Below are 7,315 nucleotides of genomic sequence, written 5' to 3'. Positions count from 1 at the left end.
GATAATGGAAGTCAAAGAAACTCCACATGAAGTTTACTTTCATTGTGTCAAAAGTAATTCACTGGGCAAGAAAATGTCCTTGCCTCAACTGCTCACAGTGCACCATCCTAAATAGCTAAGAAGAATAAAAGAGAAAATGACTGTCACACAATGTTAGGATAAGGAGGGACTACTCTTCAGAATATATTGTTTCACATAAAAGTCTTTTAGATATGCTAGGCCTGTAGGCAAAAGATGAATGCCCCAATGTTGTACATGAACTTTGGGTGACTGCCTAGGTGGTCAAGTGTTTCTCTCATTACTCACATTTTTTAGAAGTTTATTGCTTGCATTTACTTACTTACTTACTTACTGCTTACTTTGTTAATATTATTTCCTCTTCGGTTCTCTTAGGAAGTTGAAGACAATATGGTTATAGTTTTCCTTGTTTATAAAATTCAGAAAGAAAGTTATGATAGAGAGTAAATTAGGTATAAGACTTTGGACTCACCAAGATAGGGTAAATGTGGAATATTTTCTCTGAATTTATCGAATGTAAATGGGCTAGAGTGTTACAGGACAATGTCTATATTCTGTCAATTATATTTTAAATAAACGCTGATTGGCCAGTAGCCAGGCAGAAAGTATAGGTGGGAAAACCAGACTGGAAGTAGAGGTGGGGCAATGAGAACAGGAGCATTCTGGGAAGAAGGAAGCTCTTTTCACAGTCCTGTCCAGACACTGAAGAAGCAGGATGTGACCTGCCCCACTGAAAAAGGTATCGAGCCATGTGGCTAACATAGATAAGAATAATGAGTTAATGTAAGTTATAGGAGCTAATATGAAGCCTGAGCTAATGGGCCAATCTGTTTTATCATTAATATAGACTTCTGTGTATTTTCGTTGGGATTTACTAGCTGTGGGAACTGGGCCGGACAGAAACCCTAACAAGCAGGCCCTCATGTTACACTAGAAATTGTTGATGTACTTATATGTATACTGTATATAGCCATTGTACTTACTGTATATAGTTTTTATATTAGTTATAGCCTTTTTTATTTTAGACCAAAAAGGGGAAATACAGTAACATCTGATTTATGCTTCAACAAATAAAACTTGCCTATCCCAACAAGCAGGCCCTCATGTTACACCTTATTTCAGAAGGGAAAAGCTAAGCTACTAGAATTCAGGCAGTGGTGGTACACATCTGTAATCCCAGTATTTGGGAGATAGAGGCATAAGGAACTCTGTGAGTTCATGGCCACCCTGGGCTACACAAAATCAATTCACAAAGAAATCCAGGTGTTGGTCCCTCACGCATTAATCCCAGTACTAGGCAGTTATATACCTGTAATCCTTGCCCTAGAGGGAAAATAAAATGGGAGAAGAAAGAGGCTTAGCCTGATTAGTCTGCTTGTTTTGTGGTCACCCAGCCTTTGTACAGGTAAGATATCTCTGGTGGCTTGGCTGTTTTACTTTTCTGGATGTTGGTTTGAACATCTGTTCTGGATGTTGGGTTGAATATCTGTCTCTGGGTTTTTATTATTTGTGCTACTCAGAGGGATTCATTCTCCTGGTCTCCTCCATTCTCTCTGGTTCTTATAATATTTTTACCTCATTTTTCTAGGGATTCCCTTATCTCTGAGGAGAAGGATTTAATGGAGACCATACATTTAGACAATATTTCTGTATAATGTCTGGCTGTAGTACTCTGCATCTGTTTCCATATGTTTCTGGAAGAAGTCTCTCTGTTGTTGGTTGAATATAGCACTGATCTCTGAGTGCAGCAGAATACCACTAGGAATTATTTTATTGGTACTTTTTATAAAACAGTAATGTTTAGTTTTACCATAGATTCCTGGATTTCTAGCTTCTGGTACTTGGTTATTCAAGCAGTGTCAAGTATGGGTTTTGTCTCACAGAGTGGGTTTAAGTCAAATCAGACAGTGGTTGGCCATTCCCACAAGTTCTGTGTCACCATTGTCCTATCACATCCTAGAGTTAGGAAAGATTGATGATAAAAGGATTTGTAGCTCTGTTTGAGTCCATGTTTCTCCTTCAATTGCCTGAAGAGTATCGTCCCACAGTGAAGACACTAGAATGAACATAAAGCTTAAGGCTCCATGTAGGCACCAACTCTACATCTTTATGTTCAATGAGTCATCTGGGTTTTGCCCACAGCAATAAAGCCCTGCTGTATGTTTGTGGCAAACAAACTATTGTCTTAGCAATAGCCTATATATTGTTTGTGGATTTCTATTGGATCTCCTTGGCCAACAACTAAATTGTGTGCCATCCAGTCCTGTTACTGAAAGCTTTCTTTGGTAAGTAGAGATGGGTAGTTGAAACTTATTAGTCCTTATTAGCGACTGCATTAGGATCACCACCTTATTATTTATCAAGATTCCACTGTATTAAGTTTCCATATCATCCCTCAAATATCCCACAATCCTAGATGTTTCTCCCTACATTTCATTAACACCATCTTCCCTCTTTCTCACCACATGACTCTTCTATTCCCCTCCGCCCCATCCGTAGTACACCAACAAAATCTATTGTATTTCTTCTCCAGGGGAGACATGTTTGTTCCATCCTAGTCTGTTAATATAATTCCTAAACTCTTGTGGTTCTACATATGGTAGGTTGTTTATCATTTATGTAATAGGTAATGTCAAAAAATGAGAGAATATATTCCAGGTCTCAATTACCTCACTCAGGATAATTTTTTTCTAGTTACATTAATTTGCCTACAAATTTTATAATGTCATTTTAAAATAGCTGACTAATGCTCTATTGTGTAAATGTACCACATATTCTTCATCTATTCTTTTGAGGGACATCTAGACACTTTCTGCTTTCTGGATATTATTAATATAACAGCAATAAATATGATTAAGGAGCTGTTCTTGGGGTAGGATGAAGCACTATTTGGGTATATGCCCTAGCATGGCATAACTGGTAGTATATGGAAAAAGGGACAACTGGAGCAGGAAACCAACCAAATCACTGAGCACCATGATTCTAAATCCAGAGCCAGTGAAAGAAATACACCCTCTTGAATCTGAGAACTGAGCCAGAAAGATGGAAAGAATCACCTTTATTGCTGAACCCAGGACCGCAAAAATATGGCCTGACTCTGAAACCAGTGTCACAAAAATACAATCCATCCCTAGGAACAGATGCAGTGAAAGAAATATGCCCTGGTCCTAAGATAAGAACCAAAAGGCTAAAAAGGAGCAGTAAAAGAAATACAGTTAGATCATAAAATCAGATCCATCTCTGTCCCTGTCCAAACTGCCCAAGTGAGCCAACCAATCCCTAGGCAGAAAAACAACCAACCACTGAGCACTCTGACTCTTAACCTGGAGCCAGTAAAAGAAACACACCCTGGATATGAGCCCTGACCCAGGGAAAGAAACATATCTTTCCCTGAATCCAGGAACAATGAAACATGCCCTGACTCTGAAGCTGATGCCTTTGAAATGTACTTTGTCCCTAGAATCAGAGCCAGTGAAAGAAATATTGCCTGGTCCTAAGATAAGAAATTAAAGGCTAAAAAGGACAAGTGAAAGAATCCCAGTTTGTCCACGAAATTAGATCCATCTCTGCCCCCGACCTTGACCAACTAAACTGGTCAATCCGTAAGCAGGGAAAACTAACAAATCTCTCTTATCTTGGGGAATCTAGGCCCCTAAGAAGCCCTCTCTGCCTGTTTAGTTGGAGGAAGTCTGCTGTTTACCCCTCCCTGGCAGAGGCAGCCTCTCTCCTGGCCTTCCCTTTCTTAAATAAATATTTTTCTCAAAAGAGTCTTGGGTGATGATCTTAATTCACCATTGTAGCATAGAAGAATTGAGCCTGGATGTACCTTAGGGGACTAAGCTGAAGCATGAGAAGAACAGAAAACCAGAACCTTGCTGGAATGCTCCCTAAGGGGGGCTGAGCAAGACGGAGCAGAAAAATTAACAACATTTCTCTGGAGCCAGGAGAGATTGCTACATTTCTTCAGGGGCTTTACCTTTAGCAGAGCGTTAGCAAAAGAAGTCATATTTTGGGGTGGAGAAGAAGCAGATAGCTCTCCTAGAATGTTTCTTTAAGGGAACAGAGCAGAATTCAGGTGTAGAAGCTCTCCAAAGAGCAGGATTGCTATACCCTGCTGGAAGGTCACCCACCACTGTACTCCATCTTCAACTAACCTGGTTTTCTGATAAGTCAGGACACCTTCCCTCTAGGACTGAGCTGTCCTATTACGGCTCCAGCCTCCAGAGCTATCCTACTGTGGCTCTAGGAAGCCTGGATTCTCAATAGTCAAGGCACCTGTCCTCTAGGGCTGTGCCGTTCTATTGTTGCTCTAAGTATAGCCTGGCTTTCTGACAGGTCAAGATATCTTTGCAGCTCCACAGCTGCAACACATTCCCCTACAGGTAGATTGAATCCCAACTTTCTGAGGAAGAGCCATATTGATTTCCATTGTGGTTGTACAACTTTGGACTAGCACCAGCAATGGAGGAGTGTTCCCAACATTTCATAGTCTGCCAGGATAAGTTGTTACTCAGGTTTTGATTTTAGTCATTCTGACAAGTGTAAGATGGAAGCTCAAAGAAGATTTGATTTGCATTTCCCTGATTACTAAGAATATTGAAGATTTATCTGTTTCTCAGCCATTTAAATTTCCTCCATTAAAAATTCTGTTTAGATCTGTATCCCAATTTTAATTTGATTATTTGGTTTTCGAAATCTAGTTTCTTGGGATCTTTATATATTTTGGATATTTGTTATCTATCAGTTAACAATGTTCCCATTTTGTAAGATGCCTCTTTGTCTGAATAACTGTGCCCTTTACCTTGCAGAAGCTTTACAATTTCATGCAGTCCCATTTATGAATTGTCAATCTTAGTGCCAGTACTATTGGTTTTCTCTCCAGGAAGGTGTTTACTGTGCCAATGAGTTCAAGGCAATTTCCCACTCACTCTTCTATTATGTTCAATGAATTTGGTTTTATGTTGAGATCTTTGATTCATTTGAAGTTGCATTTTGTACCTAGTGAAAAGTATGGATTTATTTACATTCCTCTACATATAGACACCCACTTTGATAAAGATAATTTTCTGAAGATACTTTATTTTTCCACTGAGAATTTCTTGTTTCTTTATACAAATCAGGTGTTCATGTGTGGTAGCTTGTATGTAATAGGCCCCCATAATCTCACAGAGAATGGTACTGATAGAAATTGTGACCTTGTTGAATTGTTGTGACCTTGTTGGGGGAGAGTATTACCCTGGAGGAAGACTTTGAGGTATACTATGTTCAATTTGCACCTTGTTCAGTACACTCCCTGTCACCTGCATATTAAGATGCAGCTTCTTTTCCATTCACAGCTCCTTCTCCAGAACCATGTCTACATGCATGTCAACATGCCCCACCATAATGAAAAATGGGTGAAGACTCTGAAACTGTAAGCCATTTTATTAAATGTTTTTCTTTATAAGAGTTTCTGTGGTCATAGAATCTATTCACAGCAATAGGAACCATAACTAAGACATTCTCTCTCTCTCTTTTTCTCTTTCTCTCTGTATGTGTGTGTGTGTGTGTGTGTGTGTGTGTTTATATCTGTTTCTTCAATTTTATTCCATTTATCAAATTTTCCGTTTTTCCCCCCAATACCATGAGCTTTTTGTAGTTCTGTAGTTCGAGTTAAAATTGTATTGGAGACACCTCCAGAAGTTCTCATATTTTTCGGGATTATTTTATTTATCTGGGATTTCTTGTTTTTCCATATAAAGCTGAGAATTGTCCTTTCAAGGTATGTAAAAAATTGTGTTGAAATTTCTATTGGTATTTCATTGATTCTGTTGATTCATTTTGGTAGGATAACTACTTTTTAATATATATATATATATATATATATATATATTTCCATGAGCATCAGAGATCATTCTATTCTCTAATATCTTGTTCAATATCTTTATTTAAACTGTTGAAGTTTATATCACACATCTTTCATTTGATTGCTAGAAGTTATATCAAAATATTTTACACTACTTAAGAAGTTATTTTCCTAACTTTTCTTCTCTGTTTTTTTTTTCATTTAAATATAGGAGAGATGCTAATTTTCTCAAGTAATTTTGTACCTACATACATTGCTGGAGGTGTTTATCAGGAGTTCCAGGGTGGTATTTTTAGTGTCACTTATTTATACTATCATATCATCCTCAAATAAGATACTTGGACTTAATCCTTTCCAATTTGTATTCCATCAATTTCCCTCAGTTGTCTTATTCCTCTAACTAGAACTTCAAGAACTATATTGAACAGGTAAGGAAAGAGTGGACAACCTTGCATTGTTTTTGGTTTTAGTAGAATTTAAATTTAGATTTGTGTTTTCCACTTAAGTTCATGTTGGCCATATGATTGCATAAACTACCTTTATATTGTATCTATAATCTCTCCAGTACTTACACCATTAAACCGTTTTGGAATTTTCAAAGGCCTTTTCTTTTTTTAAAGAAAAGATTATTTTTTTCCTTTCTGTTCCTTTTTATGGCTGATTGCATTTTTATTTTTTTGTATATTGAAACATCCCTGCTTCTCTGATGAAGTGTATTTGATTATGATAGATGATCTTTTTCATGTCTTCTTGGATTTTACTTTTCAATTACATTATTGATTATTTTTACAACTTTATTCATAATGGAAATTGGTCTGCAATTCTCTTTCTTTACTGGATCCTTATATGGTTTCTGTGTAGGAGAAATATGGCTTCATAAAATAAATTGGGCAATGTTACTTCAATTTCTGTTTCGTGGAATAATTTGAAGAGTATTGCTCCTAATTTTTCTTTGAAACTTTGGAAGAATTCTGTTCTATATCTGGCTCTGGGATTCTTTGGTTGGGAGGCATTTAATGACTGCTTCTATTCACTAGAGCTTATAGGGTTTTTAAAATTACTTATCTGTGATTAAACTTTAATAAGTGGTCCAAGTTAAAAATATTGACCATTTCTTTGAGATTTTCCATTTGTGACTGGTCAGAGATCAAAGGCTATCATAACCTGTGTATTTTTTTCCAAAAGATAGGTAACATGGAGACTCCCCCTCCTCAGCAGAGCTTCCTGCCTATCTATACCTGCCCGTTTTCTAGAGAATGTCACTGGGCCAAAAGGACTGACCATATCTGAAAATTGTCTCTAAGACAAGTGCCCCATTTATCTTTAACTTGAATCTTGATGCAGATTACTGCTAGACAATTGGTGCTGCAAGCTCTGATATAGGACCTTACTGTACCATTTACAAAGAATTGTGATAAAAATGTGCCGCTTAACATAAATTAGGTTTTTTCC

The sequence above is a fragment of the Microtus oregoni genome, unplaced genomic scaffold, assembly GCF_018167655.1.
Source record: "Microtus oregoni isolate MIOR12 unplaced genomic scaffold, Mior012 000079F_000, whole genome shotgun sequence".
Classification (NCBI taxonomy): Eukaryota; Metazoa; Chordata; class Mammalia; order Rodentia; family Cricetidae; genus Microtus; species Microtus oregoni.
Note: the sequence above shows the minus strand (reverse complement) of the source record.